This window comes from Rana temporaria, chromosome 1 (genome assembly GCF_905171775.1).
Source record: "Rana temporaria chromosome 1, aRanTem1.1, whole genome shotgun sequence".
In the NCBI taxonomy this organism is placed as follows: Eukaryota; Metazoa; Chordata; class Amphibia; order Anura; family Ranidae; genus Rana; species Rana temporaria.
Genome location: NC_053489.1, coordinates 178,635,988 through 178,652,632, shown reverse-complemented (window position 1 = coordinate 178,652,632; position 16,645 = coordinate 178,635,988). Strand labels below are relative to the sequence as shown.

General features: G+C 48.5%; 1 protein-coding gene across 1 annotated transcript in view; it reads right to left on the bottom strand.

Annotated features, from left to right (window-relative positions):
* Positions 1-16,645, bottom strand: part of ANAPC7 (anaphase promoting complex subunit 7) — an 85,956-nt gene that overhangs the window by 32,772 nt on the left and 36,539 nt on the right. The gene's annotated exons all lie outside the window — the stretch shown is intronic.

The following is a 16,645-nucleotide window of genomic DNA, read 5'->3' as shown; positions in this document are numbered from 1 at the left end:
GCGTTAATCAGCGTGCGGGGAACATTACAGCTTTCGTTTGAATAGCTGTATCCCCGCCGCGCCGTGTATAGACACTCCCCCTTGCTCGGAATTGGACAGATCATCCGTCCAATCCGGCGCAAGGGGGAGTGTCTATACGCGGCGGGGATACAGCTATTCAAACGAAAGCTGTAATGTTCCCCGCACGCTGATTAACAGCGGCTTTGCGGTTTGTGGCGACCGGTTTTCGGCGGCGGGGGGGGGGGTTCAAGTATTCTATTTCAGTATTGGGGGTATTTGCGGGAGTACGAGTACTCCCGCAAATACTCGGTATCGGTCCAGATACCGATACTGGTATCGGTATCGGGACAACCCTAATTACCCCTGTAATTCAGAAGGAAGACTCAATATACAATAAATACTCAGAATTCGAACAGCAGCTAATTGGGTTAGGGTGGCGTGTATGCAATATATTGCAGCTTATCAGTCCTCAGATGGTGCAGCTGTATTTGTTTTCACTTTTGAAAACATTTTCAGCAAGTACAGAAAATAACTGTTGATATTGCCAGAAATGTGTCCTTTTTATTTCCCGTGAACTACAAACAAAGGACTAATCCTATTACTAATACAGATTTATTTTTTTATATATTAAACAGAGTAAGAGACAGCAGTACGTGTGTTTGGGAATTACTCTTATGTCATAAGTAATTGTTCTCAGATGACCAGATTACCAACAAGTGGGACCGAGATGGACTGGCACAGCACAGAATTGGAAGACAAAACAAACACACACCTATTTTACCTAGTGTCAACTTAAAAGGGAGCAGCCTATTCATAAAATTACAATCCAATAAAACAAACCAATAAAGTAGACCTAAAAAAAGGCAAAAAATATTTTTTTTTTTTACTTATATCGTGTACACACGACCGTTTTTCGGGTTCTAAAAAAATAAAAAAAATTTTATGGTCTAGAAAAAAAAACGAAGTTTTTTTTTCAACCAGATCATTAAATTAGCCTTGCCTACACACGATCGTGAAAAAAAATGCTCTAGCAAAGCGCGGGGACGTAAAACGGCACTATAAAGGGGAAGTTCCATTCGGATGGCGCCACCCTTGGGGCTTCTTTTGCCAATTTCTTGTTAGTAAAAGACGATTTGCGCTTTTCAGTCTGTTACAGCGTGATGAATGTGCCATCTCCATTACGAACGCTTGTTTTACCTGAACAAGCGCTTCCGTCTCATAACTTGCTTCTGAGCATGCGCATTTTTTTCACGTCGTTAAAGCCCACACACGACCATTTTTTACGACGTAAAAAACGACGTGAAAAAATAGAGCATGTTCGAAATTTTTAATGCCCATTTTTTACATCGTGAAAAATGCTCTGGAGCCCACACACGATCGTTTTTAATGACGTCATTTTTTACAACCTGAAAAACGGTCGTGTACGCGGCATAAGGGAGGGTTATAAGCCCTGACAGTTTTTATTTTTTTACATTTTTTGTCCCATATTTAAGAACAGAAGTGAGAGAAAATCCCTCCAAAAGTGAGGGGTTTCCTGGTTGTCACCAGAACTAGTGTACTTATTGGAATATTCCCCCTCCATTCTTGCTCTGGTGCCATCTCAAAATTAGGTTTGGATTATTTTTCTTTCATTGATAAAACGGTAAACAGAATCAATAGGGTGGGTGAACCTCACTAACAGGGGCAAAGGCAGCAAGGGAAAAAAAAAAACAAAAAAAAAACAAAAAAAAAAAAAAAACACATGTTTTCAAATCCTTATCCCTTCTGACCAAAATTTAAAATTTGAATTTTTGGTTTTCTTGTACAATACTTTTCTTAGAATACATCAGTAAACACAGAGTGGTTAGGAATCACTACTACATACATTATGCCGCCACTTTCAGGTAACTGGACAATGCCCAGATATAAAAAAAAATAAAAAAAGACAGAAGGCTTGGATTCCTGAATGGCCCAGGAAGCAATTTCACCCAGAAAGGAGGAACCTCAAGAACCTCAAACAGCTCCAACTACCAGCAAAATGTGACTGGGCAAGAGGTTTGAGGCCTCAACACCACCTTATCCTGGAGGAAAACTAGGAAAGGTTCCTTGCAGGAAAGAACAACCAAAACTCCTAAACCCTGAAAGCCAATGGGCACCAAAAAGTCAACCTCGAGCATAGGAAAGGAAAAATAAATCTGAGAGAGGTTCAAAGGGAGAAGACCGTAAACCCAACAAGACAATGGAGACAGTATCTGAATCTGGGGAAAATGGGCCCTTCATCTCTCTGATGGCTGATAAAATCTACCTGTCAATTTTCCATTGGGAATGTGAACAGCATAGAAGGCAAGAACAGGAAGTTCTGCCCAAGAGAACATCCTCTCCTTTCTGAGCAGCATGACTTATTGTCCCTTCTTGATGGTTGATGTTCTTGATGGTTGATGTATGCCACCACAGAAGGATATGGGCTTTTGTTTGGAGCTAAAGCTTATGAAAAACCATCTCTTCTTGGACTTCGAACCAGTGAATGGGTTTTTACCTGCAACTTTCGCCTACTTCTTAAGGGGCAAGATCGTACCTATACTCACAGTCACCTTCTAGATATAGGCATTTAAGGATGGTCTAAAAAAGTGTTAGCCTTCAAAGGGCAGCCTTTCATTGTGCTTCTTGCAGAGAAATTCTGCTGATCAACACTTAAGCCAAAAGATCCTTCTAAACTGGAAAGACCTAGTGCCCCACTTATCAAAGCTGCATCCAAGGCATCTTCGATAAAGCTCAGGGTTCGCACAAAATCCTTCAGGGCTTGCCGAATAGTAGGATCTTCTGGGTCAGGTTCCCTGGAACATTTGCTTCAGCCAGATCTTAAGGTCTAGGCACACTCCTACAGCAGCCACTGAGACAACCACTCCCACCAGAGAAAATAATGCTTTAAAGCAGGTGTGCCCAAACTTTTGAAGAGCGAGGGCCACTTAAGCGACTTGGCAACCGGTCGTTGCCAACAATGAGAGGAGCAGGCGAATGAAAGGTCCGTGTGCACTTTGCATATGCAAAGCAGACACAGCCCACTCCACTCTAAGGGGCCATGGATCCCCTTCTGTTTTTTTTAGCAGATAGGATTGGAGGTGGGGAGGGGGTTTAAAATCCGACACAAGTCCATTTACATCTGCAGCTTCATAGAGGTAAATGAAGGGTCCGAATGGGTCAGACCGATCGTGTGAAAGGGGCCTAAGGCTGCTTTCAGACTGATGCGCTGCTGTTTACCCGCACCGCGGGTATAGCGCGGTGCACTTTCTGAAAGCGCACCAAATCCACAGGTAATAACAGAAGTCTATGATTCAATGAAAGTAACCTGCAGGTGCACTGCTCTGCACCTGCGTATCAGTTTGAAAGCAGCCCAGTAATCACTGCAGAACAGATATGCCCAAATATACAATGCTATTTTAGTAATAAGCTTACCTTTAATAACAGACTTCCATTCAGGCATCACCGGCTGTTGCTGTCCCAGGCAGAGAGAATTTGGTATGACAGGAGTCAGCTCTATACAACAGGCATTGACTTATGCAGCTTTGCAGCCACTTGCTTCCTTCACAAAACTGATGCTCTGGGATGGTAGGTCAGAGACCGTCAATCGGGGCTTGGGATCCGCCATCCCAGAGCAGGAGGCCGGAGGCCACATCAGAGGGCTCTGCGGGCCACTGGTTGGGCACCCCACGTTTAAAGAGCGGGCCTTTTTAAAAGACTGAGGCATCATCCACCGGTACTGTCAGGGTCTTCTTTAAATTAGAAATAGCTGAGGAACACCATTTCTTGTAACAGCCTCTCTCCGTGGGGTATTAGTGAACAAACCATAACATTTAAAAATCTATTAATTTGAATGCATCTGGTTCACTTATGTACGTTGCATTCACACACTGCATTGCCCAAAAAACTTGTGCAAATTGAAGGCACATATTCTTCTATGGAATCGCATCCGATTCGCAGATGCGTTCTGTTGTGAACAGGCATTCTCTCCCCCTGCTCAGCTGATCCTCACCTACAACGGAGAGGAACTGATGAACAGCCGTTTTTTTCCCTGAAGCCCCGTACACACGACCGTTTTTCCTGCCAGGAAAACTGCCAGGAGAGCTTTTGGCCGGGAAAACCATTTGCATGCTTCCTCGCAGTTTTCCTGTTAGGAAAACAGCCGGGAACCCCCGGCAGGAAAACAGAGAACCTGCTCTCCATTTTCCAGTTGGGTTCCCGGCGTCCCCCCCCCCCCCCTAGATCTACTACTTTTCTATGGGAAACACTGCGAGGCAATGCCGATGGAGCATACACACAGCCAGGATTCCTGGCCAAAGCTCCATGGCAGTTTTCCTGCCGGGTTCTCTGCAGACTTTTTACAGCAGAGAAAACCGAGCGTGTGTACAGGGCTTTAGAGGAGAAAACAGAGCTGGAATTCGCACATGTGTTACTCCAGCCTCAATGATCTCAAGGAAGCTGGGACCATAGTCATCAAGAAAACAATTGGTAACACACTATGCTGTGAAGGACTGAAATCCTGCAGCGCCTGCAAGGTCCCCCTGCTCAAGGACACATACAGGCCCGTCTGAAGTTTGCTAATGAACAGCTGAATGATTGAGGAAAAAGATAGTTTGTCAGTGGGCAAATTTACAAAATCAGTAGGGGGATCAAATACCCTTTTCCGTGTGCATGCATATACACACACACACTCACACTCACACTCACACCCAGGGAGCCTCAAAACTATGGCCCTCCAGCTGTTTCGGAACTACACATCCCATGAGGCATTGTAAAACTCTGACATTCACAGACATGATCAGGCATGATGGGAATTCTAGTTCCTGAACAACTGGAGGGCCGTAGTTTGAAGACCCATGCTCTAAACAAAAGAGAGAACGAGGAATGGACATGAAATGACATCACCACAAACAATTATTACCATTCAGCTTCCTTTAACCATCTCCCGATGCCCTGTGCTAGGAAAACATTTATACAGGTTCTCCCCTTAAAAAACAGCAGCCAACACCAGTGCTGCTGGGGGCTCTCAATCCTGGCCGTCATTGACAGCTCAAGTCCCCACTGACTATTAGGAACCAATACGCATTTTTTCCCGATCAGGAAATCATTGTCAGCCATGACATGGTAATAACATGCAAGCAGGAAGCTTTACTGCGAAAGACGAAGGCCTTCATCCAGCAGATGAACACTGCCACCTGCAGTGCATATGCAAAAATGCTGTACATTTTAGATTACAGCATTAGAACCAAATCAATAAAAACTATTAAAAACAGAACAAGGTTTTCGATAAAACAGTGAACCATATAAAAGCATTAGGCATTGGGGGGGGGGGGGGGGCGCGCTTTAAATGATTACAGTAATCAGTTTCTAAAGTTATTAAAGTAAATTAAAAACTGCCGATTTTGGATTGGGTCAAAAAAGAACCAAATATTTAACAAAATTTCACATTCTTCAAGCATATGCTGTATTCAATTTAACATTTAGGCCCCTTTCCCACTGTCGAGACTTGAAAGTCGCGCGATTTCAGGGAATGCCTGTGTAAACTTGAGGTCTATTAACCTCAACTTGCATTAAAGTCGCACCAAAGTAGTACAGGAACTACTTTTAAGTCGCACAGATATGAAATGGTACTCATTGGAAATCATGAGGTACGACTTTGCAGTCCCAAGTCGCAGAAGTGTGAGAGGGGCCTTAAAGTGACTGTAAAGGTTCAGTTTTTTTTAAAATAACAAACATATCATACTTACCGTCACTGTGCAGTTCGTTATGCACAGAGTGGCCCCGATCCACCTGTTCTGGGGTCCCATGGTGGCTCTCGCTGCTCCTCCCCGCAATAGATAACCCCCTCTGGGAAGCCCTTTCCAGAGGGGGTTACCTTGTGGGCACGGTCCTGTGTCATACACTCGGCGTCCATAGCCACTGATTGTATGACTCGGCCCGGCACCCGCGTCATTGGATTCGATTAACAGCAGCGGGAGCCAATGGCTGCGCTGCTATCAATCTATCCAATGAAGAGAGCGATGCAGGATCGCCCCTGCGGAAACTGGGGGCTCAGGTAAGTAAAACTGGGGGGCCGGACATGGCAAGGTGTTTTTCACCTTCATGCATAGGATGCATGAAGGTGAAAAAAAGGGATTTTTAATACAGCTTACCTGTAAAATCCTTTTCTTGGAGTACATCACGGGACACAGAGCGGCATATTCATTACTATGTGGGTTATATGGAGTACCTTCAGGTGATGGACACTGGCAATCTCAAACAGGAAGTGCCCCTCCCTATATAACCCCCTCCCATAGGAGGAGTACCTCAGTTTTGTAGCAAGCAGTATTCCTCCCAAAATGGTCCCCATAAGAGGGGTGGGAGCTCTGTGTCCTGTGATGTACTCCAAGAAAAGGATTTTACAGGTAAGCTGTATTAAAAATCCCTTTTTCTTTCTCGTACATCACGGGACACAGAGCGGCATATTCATTACTATGTGGGATGTCCCAAAGCAATGCTTACAATGAGGGGAGGGAGAACATCTTCCCAAGACAAAAGGATTTAATTTAGAGATATACTCAAATCATAATAAATCCAACTTAGTTGAGAAAAATAATTTTTAAATTTAACTTAAAAGGGAGCCCCCGGAATCCGAGGGTCTCAAACTGCAGCCTGCAGCACTGCCTGCCCAAAGGCTGTATCAGTATTCCTTCTTACGTCCAACTGGTAGAATTTTGTAAACGTGTGGACAGAAGACCAGGTTGCCGCCTTGCAAACTTGAGCCATAGAGATCTGGTGGTGTGCTGCCCAAGAGGCGCCCATGGCCCTAGTAGAATGAGCCCTTTAATGATAACGGAGGAGGCAACCCTTTCAAGCCGTAGGCCTGAGTGATTAACTGTTTAATCCACCTCGAGATGGTGGATTTTGCAGCTGCCTGCCCCTTCTTGGGCCCATCCGGTAAAATGAACAACACATCTGTTTTCCGGATCTTCTCTGTAGCTTTAAGATAGGCCTTCATGGCCCTGACAATATCCAAGGTATGCAGCAACCCTTCCTTTCTGGAAGTAGGTTTAGGGAAGAAGGATGGTAATACCAAATCCTGGTTTAGATGAAAACTGGATATAACCTTCGGTAGGAAGGAAGGATGAGGGCCAAGAACGACCTTGTCCTTATGTAAAATAAGATATGGTTCCTTACAGGATAAGGCTGCCAGTTCCGATACTCTTCTGGCGGAAACTATGGCGACCAAAAATACTAACTTCCTTGTTAGTAAAACCAAAGGAATTTCAGCCAACGGCTCAAAAGGTTGTTTCTGTAAACTTGACAGAACAAGATTTAAATCCCACGGACAAAGCGGGGATTTAACTGGAGGATTAATACGCAAGACCCCTTGAAGGAAGGTCTTAACTAGCGAGTGGGTGGCCAGCGGCCGCTGAAACCACACTGACAAAGCTGAAATCTGTCCTTTGATTGTGCTTAATGCCAGTCCTTTATCCACTCCTAGCTGGAGAAAACGTAATACTCTATCGATGGTAAACTTGCGAGAAAGCCATCGCTTGGACTCACACCAGCCTACATAGGCCTTCCAGACCCTGTAATAAATCACCCTAGAGACCGGTTTCCTGGCTCCGATTAGGGTAGAGATTACTTTCTGAGACAGACCTCTACCCCTGAGAATCAGGGATTCAGCTTCCAGGCCGTCAAATTTAGATGCCGTAAGGCAGGGTGGAGGATCGGACCTTGCGATAGCAGGTCTGGCCGTAGAGGAAGAGTCCAAGGGTCTCCCACTACCATCTTCAGGATTAGTGAATACCATGCCCTTCTGGGCCATGCTGGAGCTACCAGGATGACTGGTATGTGCTCCACCCTGATCCTGCGCAGCAGGCGGGGTAGTAACTGGAGCGGGGGAAATGCATAAAGAAGTTTGAACTGATGCCAAGGGCAAACTAACGCATCGGTTCCGCAGGCTCTGGGATCCCTTGTGCGGGACATGAACCTGTCTAGCTTCTTGTTTAGTCTCGATGCCATGATATCCACGTCCAGCACTCCCCACTTCTGGCAGAGTGTCTGAAAGACCTGTGGATGCAGAGACCACTCCCCCGGCAATAGAGTCTGGCGACTTAAGAAGTCCGCCTGTAGGTTGTCCACTCCGGGAATGAATATAGCCGATATGCAGGGCACATGGGCTTCTGCCCACAAGAAAATCAAGCTCACTTCTTTCTGAGCGGCTTGACTCTTGGTTCCCCCTTGGTGATTTATGTATGCCACCGCCGTGGCATTGTCCGATTGTATTCTCACCGGGAACCCCTGCAGTTTGGACGTCCAAGCCCTGAGGGCTAGTCGGGCAGCTCTGAGCTCCAAGATATTGATGGGCAACTGCTTCTCTGCCGCTGCCCAAGTGCCCTGGCGAGTGCAACCATCCAAAATTGCTCCCCAGCCGAACAGGCTGGCGTCTGTGGTTACTATCTTCCAGGTCACAGGACTGAACGTCTTTCCCTTCAGGAGATTCTGAGGGTTTAACCACCAAGATAGACTTTGCCGGACTCTTGGTGAGAGTGGCAAAGGAATCTCCAAGGCCTGAGGCCTCTTGCTCCATGCTGACAGGATGGCTGCCTGCAGGATGCAAGTGTGGCTCTGAGCATACGGTACCGCCTCGAAGGTGGCCACCATCTTGCCTAGTAGCCGCATACATAGGCGAACAGTTGGCTTTCTCTTGCTCAGAACTATTTGTATTAGCTCTTTGATGGCCTTGACCTTTAATAGAGGTAGGAACACCTTCTGTTGTTCTGTATCCAATCTCATGCCGAGATATTCCAGCTGCCTTGTGGGCCGAAATGCTGATTTGTCTCGATTTAGGACCCAGCCGAACCTCTCGAGGTACTGAACCGTGAGGGCGACTGCTCGTTCCAGGCCAGGAAACGAGTGGTCTACGACCAAGAGGTCGTCCAGGTAAGCTAGGACCGTGACCCCTTGGGTCCTTAGATTGGCTAGGATTGGGGCTAGGACCTTCGTGAATACCCGGGGGGCCGTAGCCAACCCGAAGGGGAGCGCCACAAATTGGAAATGACGCTGAGCCACCGAGAAGCGTAGAAATACCTGATGTGGCTGAAAAATTGGCACATGAAGGTAAGCATCCTTTATGTCTATGGACGCCATGAAGTCGTCCTTCTGGAGCACGGCGACAGCTGACCGAATAGTTTCCATCCGGAATGAGCGGACCTTTAGGTACGCATTTACTCCCTTTAAGTCCAAAATTGGCCTGACATCGCCGTTGGGCTTTGGGATGATAAACAGGTTGGAGTAGAACCCCAAGCCCTGTTCCTGGACTGGTACTTCTACTATCACCTTCTGGCACAGCAGATGATTCAATGCCGCCATCAACACGGCTCCCTTCACCGGGTCGCCTGGTACTCTTGACTCCTGGTAATGAGGAGGAGGGAATTCTGAAAATTCTAGTTTGTAGCCCGTGGCCACGGAAGACCGTACCCAGCAGTCGGGAATGCTGGCCTCCCAAACTTCTGCAAAGAGACGTAGCCTTCCCCCCACCATCGTGGCTGGGGGCGCCCCTTCATAAGGCCGACTTGGGGGCTGGCTTCGCAGGCTTGCGGTACCACTGCTTCTTGCCCCCAGTGGCTTGGCCTTGTGGCTTATTGTTAAAGCCTGATCTTGCAGGAGGCCGTCGATACTGTCTGGTATTAGAGGGCCCCTGTCCCGGGGAGGGCTGGCGCTTAAACGCGGGCCCTCGGGCTTTCTTCTTGACTGGCAAGAGAGTGCTTTTGCCGCTTGATATAGTCTGAATATGTCTATCCAGATCTTCTCCGAAGAGTCGTCCTCCATGGAAGGGAAACCCTACCAGGAGCTTTTTGCATGGGGGCTCAGCCTCCCAACTCTTCAACCATAAGAGCCTTCTCATATGGATTAGAAATAAGGATAAACGTGATGCCTGCTGGATGGAGTCCTTGATAGCATCCACCGTAAAGCGTATAGCCCTCGGTATATCCGAAAATTCCTCTGCCTGCTGGGCAGGGATAAGTTTAAGCATTTGCTTAGTCTTATCTGATAATGCTTGGGTAATTCCAATAGCAGCCACAGCGGGCTGAACTATCGCCCCTGCTGAAGTAAAGGAGGCTTTCAGTAATGTTTCCAAGCGTTTATCAACCGGATCCTTAAACACCTGTACGTTTTCCACCGGACAAGTTAAAGATTTGTTCACATAGGAGATGGCTGCGTCCACCGCCGGGGGCACCCATCTTTTGGAGAATTTCTCCTCCATAGGATATAAAACAGAGAATTTTTTTAGGTGGTAAAAAGACTATCTGGCTTAATCCAATCCTGAAACATGACCTCCTCGAGTAGAGGATGGATCGGGAAAACTGCGTTGCTTTGAGGCATTCTTAAAGAGCCTAAAGCTGAAACCGCCGATACTTGAGGTTCTGGTATGGGTAACTTAAATGCCTCATGGACCATGTCCGTTAAGGCCTGAACCCACAAACTTTCCCCTTGGGAGGCTGAACCAGACCCCTCAGTATCCAGATCCTCGATCTCTGAACCACCCTGGTCCAAAGCGTCAAGTCTATCCAATTCCCCTAGGGAAAGGATTTCTGTGTCTGAGGGTTCTTGCTCGGGTGACGAAGACCTAGTCCGCTTTCTACCAGATATAGCTTTAGCTATCCTTTTTGCCATTCTTTTCTCTAGTTCACCTAAAGAAACAGCAAGAACTCTCTCAGTGACAAAGCCGGGGTTGGACTGACCTGGATCAGCCCCAGCACCAGATCCCCCAGGTCCCATCAAGGCGTGCCCTGATATGTCCTGTGGGGAGAGCAGCGGCATAGCCGTGTCTGAGCCCTCGGATTTTGCGGGGGAATCCCCACCCTTTGTACCCTCTGACCCAGAAGGCATGGTACAATACCGAGGTACACCTGCTATCACCCAGCCACAGACGTAGCTAAGGGGATCTGTCGGTTTGGGAGCGATAGAGACTAACGCCCAAACTGAGAAGGGAGATCAGCAGTTCTTTCCCTTCTTCTTTTTCTTTTTTTTTTTTTTTTTTTTGAAGAGGAAAAGAAACCACTCTGTCTCCCACTAAGTATTGCCAATAGCCATCTGCTGAAAAAAAAGGAAAAGAAAACCTATCTGTAGGTTTGAAAGTCCTTAAACTGCAATTCTTCCTTTCGCCACCGGGTGTCCTCGGCGTGCTCCGCTCTGTGTCCTCCTCTCCTCTAGCTCAGGATGACACTGAGCTCTTGGCAGCTAATGGAAGGACCTCCCCTTCCTTTATTTGTGATTCGCCGCCCACCGGGACGCGCCCCCACCACGGAAACGGCGCGAAAATCGTTTATATCTCGGGCACGCGCGCGCCCCCGTCGGCGGGGGCCATCACACATGGAGGAGGACGGAGCAGCGCAGGCACCCAGGCAGGTAAGCCCTTTAGGTAGGTCACAGACCTCCTTTTAGCATGGGAAAAAAGACTCCCCTCTTACAGAGATCCCACACCTAGCGCCAGCAGCCCAGCTAAACAACACTTACCAGGGAGGTCACATATTACTGGGGAAAAAAGATTGAATCATCCTGTCTCTGTCATAGACATAGTGATTCCTTGCCAATGCAGAGCATACCCAGGCCTGTCCCCCTGTGCACCCCCTGTAGGGAACCTGCTAAGAACCAAGTTCCGCAAGCTCCCCCAATACTTACCTGCTCCATGCCGCAGGACTTTTGCACAGCAAGAGGTCCAATCTTCCCCCATCTCCGTGGGTGGCGTCTAGACCTTCAGGCCCTGGGTTCCTATGAAGGAGCCACTGTCCTGGGCCCATATAGCACCCTGGCAACAGAAACATTAGGCCCCCAAAGGTTTCTAAGTTCTGGGCCCAGCTCTCTGAACAGAAAGCATTATGGGCTACACCCCAATGGTTTGGGGTCCGGTTGCTGACCACTTTAGCACTGAGGCCTTTGGACAGAACCGGTTAGCCCACCTTAATCCCAAGGATGTGGAGGTAAGCTAAACCATGACCAACACCTAAGACACTGGCGAAAAAACTGAGGTACTCCTCCTATGGGAGGGGGTTATATAGGGAGGGGCACTTCCTGTTTGAGATTGCCAGTGTCCATCACCTGAAGGTACTCCATATAACCCACATAGTAATGAATATGCCCAGGGCCGGCGCTAGCAATAGGCCCATCAGGCGGCTGCCTAGAGCGCCAGGGTAAGGGTGGCGGCAAAATCCGGATCCCCAGCCACTTGCTGGGGATTCAGGTTATTAAAGAACGTCCAGGACTGACTTTTTTTTAAATACATAACATACTGCCTTATGGCGCCAGCCGCCAAGCTAGGTGGCGCCTGCGCCTGTGAAGACATCCCGGACCACTCTGCAAGGCCGCCCTAGCAATGAGAAGATGAGGGAAGAGGAGCCAAGACAAGGAGCAGCCGAGGAGTGCTCGATGGAACTGGCTGGGGCGGATGAGATGGAAGCCCTGCATACGGGCTTGCCGCGATATTCGCTCCCCTCCTCCTGGTCGCTCGGGGATCTGTTGTGAGAGGACAGGCAGGCAGCAGCAGCAGCGCCGCTCTCATAGTAAAGCCATCACCCGCCGCTGACAGGTATAGTGGAAGCATAGGCAGCACGGTCATACATGCTGCAGCCTGCGGTCACAAATAAAAAATGTACTCTGCTTGTGAAGTTTTTAGTGCGTTGCACTGTATACAGATGAGGGACAGATGTGTGTAGGGGGGGGGGGGCAGACGTGCAGGGGGGGGGGGACATATGTGTGTGGGAGGGGTTACAGAGGGGGATCAGATATTTGTGTGGTGGGGGGGCAGACTTGCAGGGGGTACAGAGAGGAAATTATTGGTGTGTGGGGCATGTAGAGGTGCGTGGGGCATGTAGGGGAACAGAGGTGCGAAGGGGGTACAGATGTATGTGTGTGGGGGGGGGGGGGGGGAACAGACATGCAGGGGGGTACAGAGAGAAAATGATATGTGTGTGGGGGGGGCATTCAGAGGGGAACAGAGGTGTGGAAGGGGGTGCATAGGGGAACAGAGGTGCGGAGGGGGGCTGCAGAGGGGTGCAGAGGTGTGGAGGGGGGGTGCAGAGGTGCGGAGGGGGGTGCAGAGGGTAACAGAGTTGCATGGGGGGGGGTGCAGAGGGGAACAGAGTTGCAGAGGAGAGGTGCAGAGGGGAACAGAGTTGCAGAGGGGGGAGATGCGGAGGGAAACAGAGGTGTGGAAGGGGGTGCAGAGTTGCGGAGGGGGGTGCAGAGGGGAACAGAGTTGCTGAGGGGAACAGAGGTGTGGAAGGGGGTGCAGAGGGGAACAGAGGTGTGGAAGGAGGTGCGGAGGGGGGCTGCAGAGTGGAACAGAGGTGCGGAGGGGGGTGCAGAGGGGAACAAAGGTGCGGAGGGGGGCTGCAGAGGGGAACAGAGGTGCGGAGGGGGGTGCAGAGGGGAACAGAGGTGCGGAGGGGGTGCGGAGGGGGGTGCAGAGGGGAACAGAGGTGCGGAGGGGGGGTGCAGAGGGGAACAGAGGTGCGGAGGGGGGCTGCAGAGGGGAACAGAGGTGCGGAGGGGGGTGCAGAGGTGCGGAGGGGGGTGCAGAGGGGAACAGAGGTGCGGAGGGGGTGCAGAGGGGAACAGAGGTGTGGAAGGGGGTGTGGAGGGGGGGTGCAGAGGGGAACAGAGGTGCGGAGGGGGGTGCAGAGGGGAACAGAGGTGCGGAGGGGGGTTGCAGAGGTGCGGAGGGGGGGTGCAGAGGTGCGGAGGGGGGGTGCAGGGGGGGTGCAGAGGTGCGGAGGGGGGTGCAGAGGACCACGGCTGAAGAAATAGGTGAAGAGGCACCGCAAAAATCTCAGTGAGGGGCAGAGCCTATGGGGGGGGGGGGGCGGCAAAATGAGGTTTCGCCTAGGGTGTCAAAAATCCTTGCACCAGCCCTGAATATGCCGCTCTGTGTCCCGTGATGTACGAGAAAGAAAACACAGTTTACAACCCCTTTAGGACTCGGTTCACACTGGTACGATGCGGGAACCACCACAATTCCAGTGCGGGTTCCCGGATCGCATCTGATTTGCAGGAAGTTCACGCTGCACCATTTTGGTGCAAATGCGATTTCAGCCATACAAACTGTATGGCTGAATTTGCATTGCACCGACATTGCATGTGATGTGCACAGCAATGTGAATCGCATGTGATGTTTGGCATACCATTAGTGTGAACCCAGCCCCAGGGATACAAACAAAGTCAATGCTGGAAGCCTTCTTTCTGTCAGGAGATATGATCACATGTGTGAAAAAGGAGACATATAATGCCCAGCATCTGTCACCAAAGTCCTGCTCTGAGTAAAGCTGTCAAGGGAAAATAAATACTTTGTTTGCAATGGGGCTGCCCCTGTACTGCAAGCACTAAAGTATTTATTTAGGTCTACATCCTTGTTTCTCAACCGGGTTGTGCTAGGAGGTGGGAACTGGGGGAGGGGGGTTTACAACCTACAGACCACCGAATTCTGCCTTACAGAGTACATTTTAGGGCGTGTTTACACCAAGCGCAGTATGGCAACAGGCGTGAAATCTCATTATTTCTTAATGACTTTCCCACGCATCCATCAAATGCACGAACGTTTGTGCCTGCTAAACCACATGGTACCGTAGAACCATGTGTTTTGGTGCCGTACAATAATAAAAAAAAAAAAAACACAATCATGCCGACACACTTCTGTATTTCGCACGCATAGAGCGGCTCATTTACAAAAAAAACAAAAAAAAACGCATGTGCGCTTGGCTGCACCTTCTGGTGTGAATGAGACCATGCATGGTTTTGCACGATTCTAAAGAATGCCTTGAATGAAAGAAAGGTAGAAAAAGGGTCTGGACTCTTGTTTCTCAACTTTAGTCGTCAAGAACCCCCGACAGGTCATGTTTTTAGGATTTCCCTCAGATGAAATGGCGGTGGTAATAACTTAGACCCCATACACACTATTAGATTTTCTGCAGATTTTTGTCTTCAGATTTACCAAAACCATATAATATGAGGTCAAACCTTAAAGGGGTTGTAAAGGCACAAATATTTCCCTCTTAAATTAAAGTCTGACAGTAGCTGATCAAGTAAAAAGTAATGTTTTGCATTATAACCAGTTTGATACCAGTTGAAATGGAGCCGTTTTATTCACCTCTGTCACTCCTGAATCGTTATTCTCACTGACTTCCTGGTTTGCGGTGCGCATTCATTCTTGCTACATCACGGCCTAATGGGAACTACAGTTCCCATTAGGCTTAGCCTCCGTGCCTGTGAGGGATAAGAGAGCATCTTCACGCAGGGCTGTAGTCATAGGGAGGGGGTGAGCACATTCTGCTTTCCACCATGCAAAACGGCTCAGATGCTGGTGGAAAGCAAGAAGAGGAGTGACAGGAAATGGCATTTTCAAACCTGGATTACTGTATTTTGGAGGTCAAAAGGAAAAACGAGGTAAGCGATATTTAAATTCTCTAGCTTACAGCAATCAATTGATCTAATAAAAAACGAACCTTTAGTGTTCCTTTAAGCGTTTCAATTTTTATGCAATCAGGCAGGCCCTTGCACTACATGGTTTTGTTAAATTTGAATACAAAAATCGGCAGAAAACCCAATATTGTATATGGGGTCTAAGGTAGTGAAACTGATCAAATCACCTGTGCAAAATAATGGAAGCCTGAAAACATGACCCGTTGGGGGTCTGGAGTTGAGAAACATTGGTCTAGAGCAGGGGTCTCCAAACTGCAGCCCGAAGGCCGGATGCAGCCCTTTGCTAGCCTTTATCCGGTCCTTGGGGCACTATTGCTTCAATGATATGAAGCCCCATTTCTTCCACTGGCACCAACAATGGGGAACTATTTCTTCTACGGATATCAATCCCACTTATAACAATGATGGGGCACTACTCCTCCTACTACTACTGACCACCAATTTAAGGCCATGTTTATTCTCACTAATCCTGGGCCATTTCTACCTCCACTGGCCCCAATCCAGCCCCTCTGAAGTCTGGTAAACTGGCCCATTGTTTGGAAAGTTTGGAGAATCCTGGTCTAGAGGACCAAAAAAGGCACTTTTACAACTCGGAGGAGCCTGCAGGAGCAGAGGATCAAGTATGTAAAACTGTTCCTTGGAGCCTCTTCCCCCATCAGAGGAATGCCCTCTGACAAAACAAAAGCCAATGGACATGAGGTCACCAAGGATTCACAGCTCATTGGCAGAACATAGAGGAGAGTGCAAGCTGTCAGGATCAGGCAAGTAAAAGTGCATTTAACCCTTGCAGTGCACCCCACTGCAACAGGTCTGAATGGAGGAGGAGTATCTTCCACAATGCAAAATACTAGTGAATGCAGAAGTAGATGTACGCAGGAGAATGACAAATCTACTAAAATATAGGAACGGAATTAGCACATTAGCTGAACATTCCCCTCTACAGACTAGAACATTCAGCTAAAAATAAAAGATTTGAAAACCTCAACAAAAACGAACCAACACCGCCTGCCGACACCCACACAACTTGGGAGAGAAGGAAATGTGAGGACAATCCCGAGGCAGCAGCCATAGCCGCAACATGTGTGCCAAGGGAACAAGGCTGGCAAGAGGCGGAAGGAAGTCCCTAGCCCATGTGCAGTTTATTCGGAAGAAATTCAAACTTGTGTATCCAGGGACTCCGAACCTT